At 43.9% G+C, this 18,208-nt stretch overlaps 1 protein-coding gene across 4 annotated transcripts in view; it reads left to right on the top strand.

Annotated features, from left to right (window-relative positions):
- The window catches only part of NCMAP (non-compact myelin associated protein), a 59,723-nt gene that overhangs the window by 23,713 nt on the left and 17,802 nt on the right, over positions 1 to 18,208 (top strand). For 2 of the 4 annotated variants that reach the window (XM_077150810.1, XM_077150808.1), the window contains exon 1: positions 11,074 to 11,259. The exons of the other annotated variants lie outside the window; for them this stretch is intronic. The gene's annotated coding sequence lies outside the window, so the exon portion shown is untranslated. Of the gene's footprint in view, positions 1 to 11,073; positions 11,260 to 18,208 lie in introns of those variants that run through there. 4 annotated transcript variants of the gene reach the window in all.

The following is an 18,208-nucleotide window of genomic DNA, read 5'->3' as shown; positions in this document are numbered from 1 at the left end:
ATGAACAAACCCAGTAACAGGTACAGGTTAAACAAACTTCACAAGGTGGGATTTTTTTTTTTTCATGAAACATTTGACGTGAACTTCTAAAGTGTTTGAAGGTTTGGGTTTTGAAATATTAATAGGAGTTCACCAGTCAGACAGGCTTAGGAAGTCATTCTAGGGAGAACTAATATGAGCAGAGGCAAGTAACATTATGGTGTGTGTGTGTGTGTGTGTGTGTGTGTGTGTGTGTGTGTGTGTGTGTAGACACAAGCTGTTTGGTATCTCTGAAGCACAGCTGCTAAGCTCCATGTGGGCTCAGGGGCTAGCCTGTATAATTCCCTTCTCGTCTCTAGAGTTCAGCATGTCTCTAGCACATAGTAAATGACTAATGAAGATTTACTGAATGAATGAATGAATGAATGAATAAACAGACAAATGAGTCAGTTTTGGCAGGGGAGGGCAACAAGGAGAAAAGCACAGGGTGTGAAAAAGTGTTGTCCAATATAATGCAAACCCATATATATAATTTTAAAGTTTCTGGTAGCCACGTTATAAATGTAAAAAGGAGCAGGTGAAATAACTTAATAATATATCTTATTTAACCCAATATATTCCAAATATTATCATCACAACACTCAATCAGTTAAAAAATCACCAAGATATTTTTCATTCTTTTTTCTTTTGTTTTTGTTTGTTTGTTTGTTTTTCTTTTGTACTTAGTCTTTAAAATCCATTGTGTATTTTATACTTTCACCTTAATGTGGACCAGTCGCATTTCAAGGGGTCAGTCGCCACATGTGGCCGGTGGCTACCGTAGTGGACAGCACAGGTCTACATGCCACCAGGGGGAAAGGTGTGCTGTGGAGTTTGAACTTCATTTCAGCTGGTGAGGGGCCATGCAAGGTGTCAGCATAGGTGAGTGTGGCCCAGTTTGTCTGTAGAAAGTTCTCTGGATGCCTGGGCAGCCCATGAGTTCTGGGGGTGGAGAGAGCTTTTCCATCCTCTCCACGCTGGGGTGGACAGGTCGCATAGGACATACCTGACCTGACTCTGCTGTGCTGGGACGTGGAGGTGGAGATGGGCTCCCTGCCCCCAACTAGAAATGTCCCTCCCATGGTGACCTTCAGGGCCTGAGGCCCCCGCCTTAATCAGCCACAGCTTAGGTGACTCTAGCTTCTCTCTCCTGGGTCTGAGGCTATAACCCCTGAGAGGGACAGGTTGTGGCTGAGCTCAGCATCTGCTGTGGCCTGAGGGTAAAGAGACGTGGCTCTGGGCAGCTTGGCGAGGAAGTGAAGTGCCTATTAGCATCTTTAGCAACAGCCCTGCCTGGCCAAGCTCCCTCCGGGGCCAGCTCAGGACCCAGCAGCCCCCAGGGCTTGCTCCCTTGCCTCCAGGGCCCTGCTCAGCCCCCTGAGCCCCTGCTGAGCTCGGCACCCTGGCAGGTCCCTCACTCCTCTCTTGCATCGCTGTCCTGCTCGTCTTGGTGTTTCCCAGGAATCCTGCCTCACGCTTGCCTTCCATGTTCCTGCACATCCTCCAAGCCTCTTCCATATTCCCTCCAACTCTTCAGAGGAGGGTGGGGTGGGGTGCTGGGACACATCTGGCTTGGGAAACAGAAAGCTGGGTCCCAACCCTGCCCACGGTGGTTCTGTGACTTTGAATGGATGAGCTGTTCAGCCTCTCTGAGCTACGGTTTCCTTGAATATAAGGGAGAAAATGGGATGTGGTGAGAATTCAACCGGCTCACAACTGTAAAGCCCTAAGCACAGCGCTTGGCAGAGACCCCAAAGGGAGCAAATATGACTATGAGCGATATTGTAGTTTGCTAGCTGCCAGCATGCAATATACCAGAAACAGAAGGCTTTTTAAAAATATATATACAATTGCACCTTAATTAAAAAAAATGTGTGCTCAATTACACATATATGTATCTCAATTACACAGAAAAAGAAAAAATGAAAGAAGAATGAACAGTGGCTATTTTTGATTGATGGAATTTATGGGTGTTATTTATTTTACTCTTTACATAGTCTGCTTTCCAAATTCTCTACAATAAACATGTTAACTTTTTAAACTTTTTTATTGTTTAATATAACATATATACAAAGCAAAGAAATTAAAAAGCAATGGCTTTCAAAGCACTCTTCAACAAGTGGTTACAGGACAGATCCCAGAGTTTGTCATGGGCTACCACATGATTCTCTCAGATTTTTCCTTATAGCTGTTCCAGCATGTAGGAGACTAGAGGGCTTAAATACTTTCTTATCATCACAATTGACTTTTTTCCCTTTCTTTCTCTGTGAACAATAACATATACACACAAAAGCTATACATTTCAAAGCACAGCACCACAATTAGTTGCAGAACATATTTCAGACTTTGACATGGGTTACAATTTCACAATTTTAGGTTTTTACTTATAGCTGCTCTAAAATACTGGAGACTGAAAGAGATATCGATTTAAGGATTCAGCATTCGTATTCATTTGTTAAGTCTTATGTTCTATGTATAATTCCACCATCACCTTTGATCTTTCCATACCTCTCTTTGGGGTTGTTTGGGTTATAACAGTTCTAAACTTTTGATATTGGAAGGGTCTGTCACTAATATGGGGTAGGGAGATGGAACTGTCTGATATTCTGGAGAGGCTGGGCAAGGTTTCAGGACTTCTCTGGACCAGGGACCCATCTGGAGGTTGTAGGATTCTGGAAAGTTACTCTAGTGCCTGGAACCCTTGTGGAATCTTATATATTGCCCTAGGTGTTCTTTAGGATTGGCTGGAATGGTCCTGGTTGGGGGTTGGCAGGTTATGATAGGTAGCAAGGTCTACCTGAAGTTTGTGTAAGAGCTCCCCTGAGAGGAGGCTCTTGGCTCTATTTGAACTCTCTCTGCCACTGATACTTTTTTTTTTTTAATTTTTAAAAACTTTATTTTGAAATAATTTCGTACTCACAAGACCATTACAAAAGTAATACAAACCCCTTATAAAGAACTTCAACATAATCCCAACACCCCATATACCCATATTCACTGATTTTAACATTTTGTCACTTTTGCTGTATCATTCTTTCTATCTGCCTCTATCTACCTATCTACCTCTCTCTCTCTCTCTCTCTCTGTCTCTCTCTCTCTCTCTCTCTCTCTCCATCTATCTATCAATATTCTGAACATTTAAAAACAGTGGCACACATTGCATTCCTTGAACATGTAATACATCTATGTATATTTCTTTTAGTGAAGAATATTCACTATGTAATCACCTTGAATGTAGTTAAGTTTAAGAAGTTTAACATTGATATAAAGCTTACAATCTATATTCTGATTTTTTATGTTTCGATAATATCCTTTTGAACCTTTTCTCCTCTATTCTTAGATCACATGCAGTATTATGTATTGCATTTAGTCGGCATTATCTCTTTAGTTTCTCTTTCTTTCTTTTTAATTGTAGAAACATATACAACATAAATCTTCCCATCCCAACCCCTCCCATTTATTGGGATTAATCACAGTCACAGTGTTGCAGTACCTTCACCACCATTCAATACTAGGACTTTCCTTTCATTCCAAGTAGAAACCCTACACTCACTTTTTTCACCAGGAGAATGTTTTGTTTTTTTTTTATTTTATTAATTAAAAAAAATTACAAGAAACAAACATTCCCAACACATACACTCAGCAATTTACAATATCATCACATAGTTGCATATTCATCATCACGATCATTTCCCAGAACATTAGCATCAATTCAGAAAAAGAAATAAAAAGACAACAGAAAAATATAACAAACAGAAAAAAAAAATTTACAGGCCATACCCCTTACTGATCCCTTTCATTGATCACTAGCATTTCAAACTAAATCTATTTTAACATTTGTTCCCCCTATTACTTATAGATGAGATGTTCCTCTCATCTGTTGACAAGGCAGATAAAAGGAGCATCAGACACAAGGTTTTCACAATCACACAGTCACATTGTGAAAGCTGTATCATTATACAATCATCATCAAGAAACATGGCTACTGGAACACAGCTCTACATTTTCAGGCAGTTCCCTCCAGCCTCTCCATTACATCTTGGATAACAAGGTGATATCTACTTAATGCGTAAGAATAACCTCCAGGATAACCTCTCAACTCTGTTTGGAATCTCTCAGCCATTGACACTTTGTCTCATTTCACTCTTCCCCCTTTTGGTCGAGAAGGTTTTCTCAATCCCTTGAAGCTGAATCTCAGCTCATTCTGGGATTTCTGTCCCACGCTGCCAGGAAGGTCCATACCCCTGGTAGTCATGTCCCACGTAGACAGGGGGAGGGTGGTGAGTCTGCTTGCTGTGTTGGCTGGAAAGAGAGGCCACATCTGAGCAACAAAAGAGGTTCTCTTGGGGGTGACTCTTAGGCTTAATTTTAAGTAGGCTTGACCTATCCCCTGTGGGGTTAAGTTTCATATGAACAACCCCCAAGACTGGGGGTTCAGCCTATAACTTTGGTTGTCCCCACTGCTTGTGAGAATATCAAGAATTCAACTTGGGGAAGTTGAGTTTTCCCCCGTTCTCACCATTCCCTGAAGGGGACTTTGCAAATACTTTTCCACTCACTGATCAAATCACTCTGGGATTCATCAGGGCATCACCTGGACAAACCAACAAAATCTCATGTCCTATACAAAGTTCCATGTACTTAAGGTGTTCAATCAACTATCTACATAAGTTATATTAGGAGATGCACTAGTCAAAGTATAGATTTGTACCAAATAAACATTTTTTGCTTTAGTCTCACACATTAGTTGAAATTTTAAAATATTAAGTACCATCTATTTTCAGCACACTGAAGTAATGACATTCCTTTGTTCTTCCTCATGCAAAAACATTTTTTAAATTTGTCCATTTAGTCACAATCATTATACACTCTAGGCATTCCTAGATTACACCATCTCAATCTTTATCATCTATCTTTCTTTGTGATTTCATTTATGCCCCAGCCCTCCTCCCTCTATCATTCTCATATGCAGCTTCATTCAGTGTTTTAACATAATTGTATTACAGTTAGGTAGGATTGTGCTGTCCATTTCTGAGTTTTTATATTCAGTCCTGTTGCACAATCTGTACCCCTTCAGCTCCAATTACCCAATATCTTACCCTATTTCTATCTCCTGATGGTCTCTGTTACCAAGGAAATATTCCAAGTTTATTCACTAATGTCAGTTCATATCAGTGAGAACATACAGTATTTGTCATTTTGTTTCTGGCTTATCACACTCAGCATAATGTCCTTAAGGTCCATTCATGTTGTTACATACTTCATAACTTTATTCTGTCTTACAGCTACATAATATTCCATCTTATGTAAATGTCACAGTTTGTTTAGCCAACTCTCTCTTGATGGACATTTTGGCTGTTTCCATCTCTTGGTAATTGTTAACAATGCTGCTATAAACATTGGTGTGCAAATATCCATTTGTGTCCTTGCCCTCATGTCCTTTAGTAGAGACAGCATATAGATGGGTCCTGTTTTTTAATCCATTCTGCCAGACTGTGTCTTTTGATTGGAGAGTTTAATCCATTAACATTCAGTGTTATTACTGCATGGGTAGTACTTTCTTCTACTATTTTGCCTTCTGGATTTTATATGTCATATCTAATTTTCCTTCTTTTTACCTTTACTCATAGTCTTCCTTTCTACACTCTTCTCCACACCTCTCTCTTCTGTCTTCATATGTGTCTCTAGAGTTCCCTTTAGTATTTCTTGCAGAGCTGGTCTCTTGGTCACAAATTCTCTCAGTGATTTTTTGTCTGAAAATGTTTTAATTTCTCCCTCATTTTTGAAGGGCAATTTTGCTAGATATAGAATTCTTCGTTGGCAGTTTTTCTCTTTTAATAATTTAAATATATTATCCCACTGTCTTCTCGCCTCCATGGTTCCTGCTGAGAGATCTGCGCATAGTCTTATTGGGCTTCCCTTGTACGTGATGGATTGCTTTTCTCTTGCTGCTTTCAAGATCTTCTCTTTCTCTTTGACCTTTGACATTCTGATTATTAAATGTCTTGGAGTATGTCTATTTGGATCTATTCTCTTTGGGGTACGCTGCACTTCTTGGATCTGTAATTTTAAGTCTTTCATAAGAGTTGGGAAATTTTCAGTGATAATTTCCTCCATTAGTTTTTCTCCTCCTTTTCCCTTCTCTTCTCCTTCTGGGACACCCACAACACGTATATTCATGCGCTTCATACTGTCTTTCAATTCGCTGAGTCCCTGCTCATATTTTTCCATTTTTTTCCCTATAGTTTCTGTTTCTTGTCGGATTTCAGATGTTCCGTCCTCCAGTTCAGAAATCCTATGTTCTGTCTCTTGAAATCTACCATTGTAGGTTTCCATTGTTTTTTTCATCTCTTCTACTGTGTCTTTCATTCCCATAAGTTCTGTGATTTGTTTTTTCAGACTTTCAGTTTCTTCTTTTTGTTCTTTCCTTGCCTTCTTTATATCCTCCCTCAATTCATTGATTTGGTTTTTGATGAGGTTTTTCCATGTCTGTTCGTACGTTCTGAATCAATTGTTTCAGCTCCTGTATGTCATTTGGATTGTTGGTTTGTTCCTTTGACTGGGCCATATCTTCAATTTTCCTAGTGTGATTTATTATTTTTTGCTGGTGTCTAGGCATTTAATTACCTTAATTAGTTTATTCTGGAGATTGCTTTCACTTCTTTTATCTAGGGTTTTCTTGCTGGATGAATTTGTTGTCTATCTGTTCTTTGACATTCCGTTCAGCTTTATCTGGACCTTTAGCTTAAGTTTTGTTTAACAGAGGAGAATTTATCAGTTCCTTTTTTTCTTGTTTCTTGTCCTGTTGTGTGGTGCCTTTCCCCCCCCACACACTTAGGAGGGTCTACTTAGATATTGTAGACCTCAGCCAGATTTTCCCAGACCAAAATGGCCCCCTATCACATGGAAAGAGTCACCTATGTTGGTTTTTCCTGAGAGTGACACCCAGCAGGTTGAAAGACTTTCCTGTGAAGCCTCTGGACTCTGTTTTTCTTATCCTGCCCAGTATGTGGTGCTTGTCTGACTGCAGGTCCCACCAGCATAAGATGATGCGGTACCTTTAACTTTGGCAGACTCAGCCTGCTGGGGGTGTGGTGGAGACAGAGGAGAGGTTGTAGGCTGGTTTTAATGGCTTCAAATTACCAAGCCCTGGTGTCTGAATTCCTTGATGGAGGGATTCCACCTGGGTGGGGCTTCACACCTCCCTTGGTGAAGGCACAAGCTCCAGATAAGCCCCCAAAAGAGCTCACTTCTGCCTATGCCTGGGGCAGTTGCAGCCTGAAAAGTCCTGCCACTGTATCCAGAGGCAGTCAAGCCTTTGTAGATACACAGCCACAAAAACCTCTGTTTCTTTCTTTTTTTTTCCCCCTTTTTTTGTCAGTCCTGCCCACTTGGCACCGGGGCAAAAATGAGCAACCTCCGCTTTGATCAGGTTCACCTAAGCTGGAGGCCTATTTTTAGTAGTCAGAATTTGTTAATTAGTTCCACAATTGGCGTTTGATTGTGCCCAGTCCCTGCTGCTGGTAAAGTCCTTTCCTTTCCCCTCTGGGAAGGGGCCTGTGGGGGAGGGGTGCTGGCCGCCACAGCTTTGGGAACTCACGGTTCTGGGGGATGCTCGCAGCCAGTCCAGCTGGTCCAGACTGGGGTACGCTGTGTGTCCGTGTCTCTGGGAGCTGTTCTGTACTGTTTCTGGTTATTTAGTAGTTGTTCTGGAGGACGAACTAAAATGCGCACACTGTTAAGCCACCATCTTGACCCCCACTGATACTTTATTAATTACACTTCTTTTCCCCCTTTTGGTTAGGTTGGAATTGTTGATCCCATGGTGCCAGGTCTGGATTCATCCCTGGGAGTCCTCTCCCACGTCACCCAGGGAGGCTTTGATTCCTGGATGTCATGTCCCACGTAGGGGGAAGGGCAATGCTTTCACTTGCAGAGTTGGGCGTAGAAAGACTGAGGTCACATCTGAACAACAGCAGAGGTCCTCCAGAAGTTACTCTTAGGCATGCCTATGGGTAGTCTAAGCTTCTCCGCTACCTACATAAGTTTCACAAGAGTAGGCCTCATGATCGAGGGCATGGCCTATTGATTTGGGTATCCCTAAGGTTTGACACAGTTTCAAGGGATTCCCTGATGTTAAGGTTTATAGTTCCATAGTCTTTCTCTCCTCCCTCAGGGGACTTTGCCAATACTTTTTGATTATCTGCTTAATATACTCTAGGATGTTTCCAGGCATTACAATAATCTATACAGGATTAAAGGACCTCTTTTTTTATTCTGTGCTTCCTTTGTTTCAGTTGTTCAAATGAGCTATACAGATAGGCTGAATTAGATTATGCAGTACAGAAAATTACAGTTCCAGATCAAATAAACCTTTCTTCCATTGGTCTCAAAGAGTATGTGTGGTTCTAAAATATAGACACTGTCTTCCTTACCCCTATGTTCTGAATTACTGTAACCCCGACCTGTTCGGCTTCATTCTTATCTCTAAATATCAGATTATATATGTAAAACAGCCTCTCAAAATCCAGAAATAATAATCACCACTCCAGACTTATGTGTCTGCTCTAAAGGCTTACATTCTAGGCCCCTGTTTTCTTATAAGCATTTTCTAAAGGTGACCATACCATTGTTGCTTTTTCGTTTCTGGCTTATTTTGTCTCACAAAATGTCCCACATGTTCATTCACATCGTTGCATGCCTCATGACATTGTTCCTTTTTGTAGAAGCACAACCTTTGTTCATAAGTATACTCCATCGTTCACCAATCTATTTCTCTGACAGTGCATCCTTCAGCCACCTGCATTCATCAGGCATCATGTAGAGGGCCCAAAGTCCACAGTTCATCAACATTCTCAATTTTAGATAATTCCATTGTTCCCAAGAGACAGAAAACCAATAAACACATCCTCGCCAAATCGGAAATCTAAACCTCCTCTTAATTTTTGTCCCTCACCTCATTATTTACCTCTGCTGTTGCTTACTGATGGTTTCCTTTTGAACATAGCTCATAGCATGCAATAGCAGTTTTCCCCCGTACCCTGGACTTAAACACTCTTTATACAAGAATCATATCTTTGAAGTAATTCTTACAAGAACTCATTCATATTTTTAGTGTGAGTCAATGGGACACATAAGTCTATACAACCCCTTTCACTCTTGTTCATCTTCAATATGGTAATATTATTTCTATAGATTTTGTGCCAAATAAGCATTTTTTGCTTTAGTCTTACACATAAATTAAAATTTTAAAATCTGAATTACCATCTATTTTCAACACCCTGCAATATTGGCATTCCTTTGTTTTTCCTCATGCAAAACATTTTTTAATCTGTACATTTAACCACTATCATTGTATACTCTAGGCATTCCTAGATTATACCATCTCAGTCTTTATTTTCTATCTTTTCTTCTGATTTCATTTGTGCCCCCAGCCCTGCTCCCACTGTCATTCTCACATTCAGCTTCATTTGGTGTATTAACATTATTGTATTACAATTAGGTGGTAGTGTGCTATCCATTTCTGAATTTTTACAATCAGACCTGTTGCACAATTCAGCTCCAATTACCCAATATCTACCCTATTTCTATCTCCTGATGGTCTCTGTTGTTAGCTGAAATTCTCCAAGTTCATTCACTAATGTCAGTTCATATCAGTGAGACTATACAGTATTTGTCCTTTTGTTTCTGGCTAATCTCACTCAGCATAATGTCCTCAAGGTCCATCCATGTTGTTACATACTTCATGACTTTATTCTGTCTTACAGCTGCATAATATCCCATCGTATGTATATACCACAGCTTGTTGAGCCACTCGTCTGTTGATGGACATTTGGGATGTTTCCATCTCTTGCCAATTGTAAATAATGCTGCTATAAACACCATAAACTGCAAAGGGATATCTTTATAATGCATAAGAATGACCTCTGGGGGCAAGAACACAAACGGACATTTGCAGACCAATGTTTATAGCAGCATTATTTACAATTGCCAAGAAATGGAAAAAGCCCAAATGTCCATCAACAGACATAACAACCGTGTCTACCCATATCCACATTTTTACTTTTTCCTCAGATGAGGAAACCGAGGCTCACAGAGGGTAATTAATTTGTCCCACAACAGCAAAGTTGGAGGTGGCAGAGCTGGGATTCGAACCCAGGTCCATCTGAGGCCATGCACCTCCCTGGACGCTTTCAAGTTTCTCATTTTATTTGACTTAGTCCTCACAGCCTACCTAACGCCTCAGAGCCTCCCCAGAAGCCCCGTGAGGTGGGTGGTGGCAATGGAGCCAAGTTCACCTCTGAATCCACACAAGGGATGCCCTCAGTTGCACTTGCCGGTTGTCGATGTGACTCCCGTTCACAGCAGAGCAGACTAAAGCACAGCGGCACGATCAGGCCTCTGTCACCCAGCAGGGCACGGTGTGGACTCAAGTGTGGGAATTCAGGCTTGCAGGTCGAGTTCCTTTTTCCCTTTTTGTGGCCATTCTGAGGCCAGAGTCTCGGTGGTTCTCTCAGCCTCCAAAAAGAACAGCTCAAAGGTTAGTTCACAGAGGTGTGCCTGGAAGTGAGCAGGGACACAAAGCCTCCCCTCTGCGCCCCCGTCTCCACCCGCCACTCTCACCCCCGCTGCCCCACGCCTATATATGGCCTCCTCGCCTTTTCTTCCTACCTGCCCTTCCTTTGTCCGGTTTCCAGCCCAGAGAGCGGGCGACTCAGGTCCCTGCGGCGTCCACCTCCCACCTCCTAACAAAGCCGGGGGCTGGCGCTGCCCCTTGACAGGGTGGGGAGAAAAGAGAGGCAGCGGGCCAAAGCCAGGGTAAAGATTTAAATGAAACCGTGGGTTCCCCAGACAAGCACCCCTCTGTGTCTCAGGGCCTATTGTGACTGGCCACAGGCCAGCGCTCGCCGCGGGCGGCCTGAACGGCTGGGATTGTTCCCCCACCTCCTGTCCCCTCTGGAGCCCAGTGCCTGCCAGGCCCGGGCTTGGGCAGGAGAGGGGAGGGGTGTTCCTTCTGGAATGGAGGGTGTGGGAGGTAAGCAAGCCTTGGGAGGGGTGAGGGGCCCGGACCAAACCAGGCGCCTGGGAGAGTCACAAGCTGGAAACCTTGAATGCCAGAGCTGGAAGGAGAAGGTCCGGGAGGTCACTAGGCCCAGCTGTTCATTTTGCAGGAGGGCAAAGTGAAGTCCAGACAGAGCAAGAGACTTGTCCAAGGTCACACAGCAAGCAAGGAACAGAGAGGTAAGGCTTGGACTCGGCACCCCTAACGTCTGGCCCAGGTTCTTTCCCCCACATCAGGCCTCTTGGTCAGGGTTTTGATGGTGACCTTGTTAAAAAGGAAAGGTGACAAGAGACCATAGAGACCAGGGCACTGAGGTGCAAAGAAAGAATGTCATATGTTAAGATTATAGAGTCCTGGATTTTCAGAATTCCATATTAAAATGCAGACCCTCCAGAAAGAGTTGATGTCCTTAACTCATAAATGACAGCTGGAGTCTAGCTACGCCCTTGGAAAAGGTGGAAGGAGAGTTTGAGAAGCAAAAGTCAGACCATTGGAAGGAACCTGTTAGACAAAAGCCTTGCAGATTTTTGGAGTTTATAGAAGGGCACTGGCCTTGGCTCTTAAAAAAAACAAACCAGCCAAAACCCAGGGAGCTGGCCAAGAGCACCGAGGTCAGCCCACCTGGTTCCAAGGAAATTGTTGGTATTCATTTGGGGTTTGGGTTTTAACTCCACTCCCACCCTCAGTTTTTCCCCAGATGCTTACAGTTGTGTTGTCTATGGCATGCAAAACCTAGTCATAAACTCCATAACATCTATAAATTCTTGATTTTAATAGGTGATGATTAGAAGTAACTCAGAAATCTCAGGCTGTGCTTTTAGAAACGTAGGGTAGCGTGGTTGAAAGCAAAGCTAAGGGGGAAATGCAGGGGCCTGGAGGAATCTCATACCTCACACATCAGCCTTTAGGCTTTAGGTTTGGTTCAGTTTGGTTCTTGCTGTGGCCGTTATTTATTTTGTTTTGGATGAGTCCGAAGGGAGCTCACAAAAACATTCTGAATATACTACTTATGAACCTTCCCCTGCCTGTATGGCCTGGTGCCTCTCCGGCTCTGTTTCTCCAAAGCTGAGATGGTGGACTCAGGAGTTTGCAGCCTGGGTGCCACAAAATCCTGAGATTCCAAACAGTTGCCTCCTTGGGCCACCACCTATAGTGTGGAGGTTGGGGGCAGCGAGGGGAGAAATTTTGGAGGTTGAAGTGGAAAGGAAGAGTTTGGGGGACCCAAAGGCTTTAGGGGGGAGCTTAATTTTCTATCATAAATTCATCCCCTCAATACTCCAACAGAAGAGTGGATTTCCTTTCACTCTGGACAAACCCATCAGGAAATCCATGGGTTTCATTTCTTTTCTGCATGGAATCCCCTCCACCCCTGTCTCACCCCTGAGCCCACACTCCTCCTGGATGGGCTGGTAGCCTCCAGACTGCTGCAGAGCACCCCTGGGCACCCCCAGCTCCTTTCCTGCTGGAGCCCTGGGCCCTGGATCTCCTGACACCCTCTCGCTCCGATTCATTCTGCCGCCTCAGTGAGCGTCTAGGATAAGGTGCATGGGGTGGGGTGGAGTTTTTTGAAGGCTTGCACAACTGAAAATGCAGTTATTCTATCCTCACATTGATGTTTAGTTCTATAACAGTAACTTTTTTTTTTTTTTTAACATGGGCAGGGACCGGGAATTGAACCCCGGTCCTCGGGCATGGCAGGTAAGCATTCTTACCTGCTGAGCCACCGTGGCCTGCCCAACAGTAACTTTTAAATGCAATCTTAAAACCGTAAGCAAGCTGGAAATTGTAAGAGTGGCCTTAAAATGTAACCTTTGGGTGCACGGGTGGTTCAGTGGTAGAATGCTCACCTGCCATGGCGGGAGACCCAGGTTCGATTCCCAGACCATGCATCCCCCCAAATAATAATAGCCTTTAAAATAGGCTTTACATGTAACTTTAGAGCTGGAAGCAAGCTGTAAATGAGAGCTGTTCGTCTCAAAACGGAGCAACAGGTAAATGTAAAGCCTGCACCCAGACTTGAATAAGTTTTCATCTACAGCCCCACCCTCCCGATGTGAATAAAGCTTTTCATTTATCTCCCTAGACCTAGAGGCGCCTTTCCCAAGTGTCACAGAGGATATCAATCCTGAAGGAAATAGGCAATCACTGAGATAACCTACTGAGGTTTTCCAGACCTCTATCACTTGTTAAGTGATTATCTTTGTGTGTGTGTGTGTGTGTGTGTGTGTGTGTGTGTGTGCGCGCGCGCGTGTGTCCGGCAGGTATAAAAGCCAATTGAAAAATTACTATGGGGAGGATGGTTTGGGAAATCACCCCAGTCCTCCTGCTAGTATAAAAAACCCTCTTTTTCCTCCTCTTCAGCCCCGTTTGGTGTGATTTTATTGGCTGTGCCGAGTGAGAGGCCCAGGTTTGGGAGTGCCACTTCTCCAGTCTGGCTTGCTGGGTACTTCTAGGTTGGGAATTATTTTCGCTTAGAATTTTGAAAAGTTGTGTCAGAGTTTCCAGTGTCGCCACTGTCAAATCCAATACCATTCAGATTTTGTCTGATTGCTGATCCTTTGTATGTGACTTAAAAAAAAAAAAGTGTGGAATTCTATGGGAATCTTTTTTTTATGTCCTGAGTCCTGAAATGTCATCGTGATGTCCCCTGCTATGGGTCTTTTTTTTTTTTTTGGTGGGGTCACATTTCATCATTTTTCCATGTGAGTATTCCTTTATTGCAGCACCATTTGTTGAATTTTCGTTAGTTTGTTTTTTCAGGAGGTGCATGGGCCGGGAATCGAACCGGGGTCTCCCTCATGGCAGGCGAGAATTTTACCACTGAGCCACCCTTACACCCTCCGGGGTCTTTTTTTATTCACTCTGTTGGGGACTCAGAGGTTCCCCTCATTCTGAAAATCCCTTTCTTTCATTTCTGGGAGATTTTCAGGTATTCTTTGTTTCATAATTTCTTCCTATCAATTTTCTCTGTTTAATAACTTCTGAACTTCTTTTGTTAGAATGTGGGGTCACCTGGACTAATCTGTTTTCACCCATTTTCTGTCTCTGCCTTTTTGTTCCACTTTATGAGGCAGTTTCTATCTTCCAGCCTTTCTATTAAATTTCTAAATTTCTTTTGTCATATTTTCAATCCCATATTTAAAATTTCTTGTTCTCAGAATATTTCTTTCTTATAGCGTTCATTTCTTGTTTTATTGATAAAATATCTTCTATCTCCCTGAGGATGTTATGGTTTTGTCTTTTGAAATTTTTTCTGCTTTTTATATTATATGTCTCCATTTGCTTTAAATGCCTCCATCCATCAATTTGTTTGTCTGCTGTCTGTTCATCACGCTTGAGGCTTTTTTTTCCCTAATGTCTGTTGATCCCTAAAAAGCTCCTTGGAAGCTCCTGGTTTGGTGGCCAGTGGTTTGCCCGTAGGTCAATTAGCCAGGAACCCGGGCATTTCCCTGGAGGATTCTCCAATGTCAATCAGTATGGTACTTTGGTGCTCTTTGGCTGGTCAGTTTTCCCACCGCTTACCCTTCTCATTTCCCCCCAGGTGATTAAGCCTGCCCATCAGTGTTCTGGAAGCCTGGGGGCCTGGTGGTTAGGGAAACCGGGGGAGCCCCAGGGGGCAGGATTCAGACATGCCCTCAGCCCTCAGAGCTGTGCTTCCCAAAGTCACGTGTGCACGGGAACCACCGAGACTCTTGCTCAAGTGCAGACCCTTACTCAGCAGATCTGCATGCCTAACACTGTCCCTGCAGCTGCCAGTGCCGCTGAGCCGTGGGCCACACTTTGGGGGACAAGAATCTAGACCAGCGCTGTCCGAGAGAACTGTCTGCAGAAATGGAAATGTTCTCTATCTGTGCTGGCCTTGGCAGGAGCTGCAAGCCACGTGTGGAGACTGAAAACTTGGAATTTGGTTAGCGTGACTGAGTGCTGAATTTTTAATTGCCTGTCATTTAAATTAATTTTCATTTACATTTAAATGGCCACATGTGGCTATCACATTGGCCGGTGCAGGTCTAGTTCCTCCTGATTCACACTGTCCCGAGAGTGAGTTTAGCACAGTCTGCAGGGGTGGAGGAGGGCTGCAGAGGGAGCTCTGGGGAAGGGACCGAAGACGGTGAAGTTGAACTCTTCCCTCTACAAACTTTCGTCTCCCTCTTTTCAGCCCCACCTGAAAAGAGGTCTTTGGGTGGCATCTGTTTCCACCCATTCCTGAGTCTGAGATTTCTTCAGTGCAATCAGCTTTAAGTGGTTTCCCCTCATGCAGGTTTAGGCTTTATTTAGCCTTTTCCGAGTCTGCTACGTCACACTCGGCCCCCAGCCTTTCCAGCTTTCAAACCTGTATTGGCCTCTCTCCCACCTGGTTATCTACACTTCTGTTCCCGTTGACACTGGGAGTTTGCACTTTTTGATTCCTTTAACTGCCAAGAGGAAGTAGACATGAATTCCAGATGGAATACCTGACAGGGTTCACCTGCCACGTTTAACCAGATGTCCCTCCTGCAATTTTTTTTTTTTTTTAACATGGGCAGGCACCAGGAATCGAACCTGGGTCCTCTGGCATGGCAGGCGAGCATTCTTGCCTGCTGAGCCACCATGGCCTGCCATTTAATAAAAGTTTCTGTTTTTTTTTTTTTTTTTTTTTTCACATGGGCAGGCACTGGGAATCAAACCCAGGTCTCTGGCATAGCAGGTGAGAATTCTGCCATTGAGCCACCATGCCACCGCTCTCCTGCACTTTTTAAAAAAAATTTAATATTTTGATAAAGAACTTGTAATTTTACAGAAAACCAGGCAGAGAATAGAGTTCCCACATACCCTTCCCTACTATTAGCACCTTACATTAGTCCAGTACATTTGTTACAATTGATGAAAGAACTTTTTTATAATTGCACTATTAACTGTAGTCTATGGTTTGCATTAAGGTTCACTCTTTGTGTTGTACAGTTCCGTTTTCTGTTTTTTTTTTTAAACTTTTATTTTAGTAACATATATAAAACCTAAGATTTCCCCTTTAACTGCATTTAAATATGTCAGTGGTGTTAATTACATTCACAGATTTTGTGCTACCACCGCCTTTCCCCATTACCAAAACTTTTCCATCACCTCCAACAGGAATTCTGCCTCCTACACTTTTAAAAACAAAGTTCCTGTTTTAGTCTCCCAGCTGCTAAAACAAATGCCATGGAATGGGGGGCTTTAAACAATGGGAATGTATTGGCTCGTGGTTTTGAGGTTAGGATAAGTCCAAAGCCAAGATGTAAGCGAGATGATGCTTTCTTCCCGAAGCCTGTGGCATTCGGGGGTTGGCTGCTGGGCGATCCCTAGTCCTTGGCTTTTCTTTCACGTGGCAGTGCGCGTGGCAGCCTCTCCCGTCTTCTCCCTCCATCTGACCTTCACTCTGCCTGTAGAGGGAGCCATAATCCGGATCAATGCCCAACCTGGTTCGGTTGGCCACACCCTAATGACGTGAAGAGACCTTATTTACAATGGATCTGCAGGCACCGGAACGTGGACCCAGGCAGAGAACATGTCCAAATTTGTGTAAGCCATTCAATCCACCGCAATCCCCAAATGTGTTCCCACCAAGATGAGGCAAACCAGAACTTATCCTTCTTACTAGGAGTTTTCCTTCCAGGTGGGAGGCTTGATCTGCCCAGTAACCTAGAGAAGCCATCTCTAAGTCCTTAAGAGGACGGGAGCTGCTGGAACAGGTAAAGGTCCTGCCTGTCTGGAGAGAGAAGGCCGGCTGCCCAACTCTGTGTTTCTCTACTCGGTGAAGGGCCTGATAGGGCCCCTGGAGGGACAGCTCTGCAATCTGGAGCTGAGGGGAAGTGGAGCTGGACAAGCTGTTGTAGGGAGGGGATTTGGAAAGGAATGATTGAGAATGAGTACCACCTGTCTGGGAAAATTCCTCAGACGGGATAAAATCCTAGCCGAGGGGATGGGGCGGTCCTGTAGCTACAGGTGTATTTGAAGTTGAGAGTGGGAAGTAGGGACCCATGCTGAGGCTTATGTGAAATCGGCGTGCTCAGAGGGAAGGAATCCTGCCTGTCCATTTGCTTCCCAAACCCACTCCCCATTCCCCTGCCCGCTTGGCCAGGTGGCTCCAGGGCTCTTGATCTGCGCCTCTCGCACAGCCCTTTTCACATTCTCCCTCTTGAGGCTGCGTTTCAGTGCCCACCACCCCCATCGACATAGCTCACCTGCTTCCCTGTTCCCCCATAGCACCTGCCTGTGGGCCATGTCTGTGCTCAGGCATGTGGAGGACGCAGGGGCGGATTAACAGCACAAGCCGTGGGGTCAGACAGATGAATCCAAATGCTACCTGGTAGGCTAAATTCACACACACACACACACACACACACGCGAGTTCCCCCCATCCTAATCCCTGGACCCTGTGAGTGTGTTACCTTATATGGCCAAAGGGACTTTGCAGATGGTTAGGTTAAGACCAGTGTGATGGGGAGAGCATCCTGGATTATGAAGGGGGGGCAATAATCACAAGTAACCTTGTAAGAGAGAGGCAGGAGGGTCAGAGAAACTGGACATGTGACAGTGGAAGCAGAGATCAGAGAGAGAGATGATATAATGCTGACGCGAAGTTAAAGGAGGGGGCTGTGAGCCAAGAATGTGGGTGGCCTGCCGAAGCTAGAAAAGGCAAGGAAATGGATTCTCCTGTTGAGCCTCCAGAAGGAATGCAGTCCTGCCTACACCTTGCTCTAGCCAACTGAGACTTATTTTTTTACTTCTGATCTCCAAAACCATAAGAAAGTAAATTTGCATTGTTTTAGGCAGCACAGTGTGTGATAATGTGTTACAGCAATGAGAAGTAACTGATACATTCTAGTTCTGCCATGTATTAGTGCTGAGATCTTACACGAATTACTTAACCCCTCTGAGCCTCAGTTTCCTAATTTGTAAAATAGGTATTATGTATCTGAGAAAATATACGTAACGTACTTAGAGTGGTACCTGGTTTGTAGTATGCACTTGATAGGTGGTAGCTGTTTGTGGTAGTTAGATTCAGTTGTCAACTTGGCCAGGTGAAGGTGCCTAGTTCTGTTTCTGTGGACATGTGCCAATGGCATGTGAACCTCATTCTGTTGTTGATTACATCTGCAGTCGGCTAGG

Source organism: Tamandua tetradactyla, chromosome 2 (assembly GCF_023851605.1).
Source record: "Tamandua tetradactyla isolate mTamTet1 chromosome 2, mTamTet1.pri, whole genome shotgun sequence".
NCBI lineage: Eukaryota > Metazoa > Chordata > Mammalia > Pilosa > Myrmecophagidae > Tamandua > Tamandua tetradactyla.
This window is presented reverse-complemented; position numbering and strand designations above follow the sequence as displayed.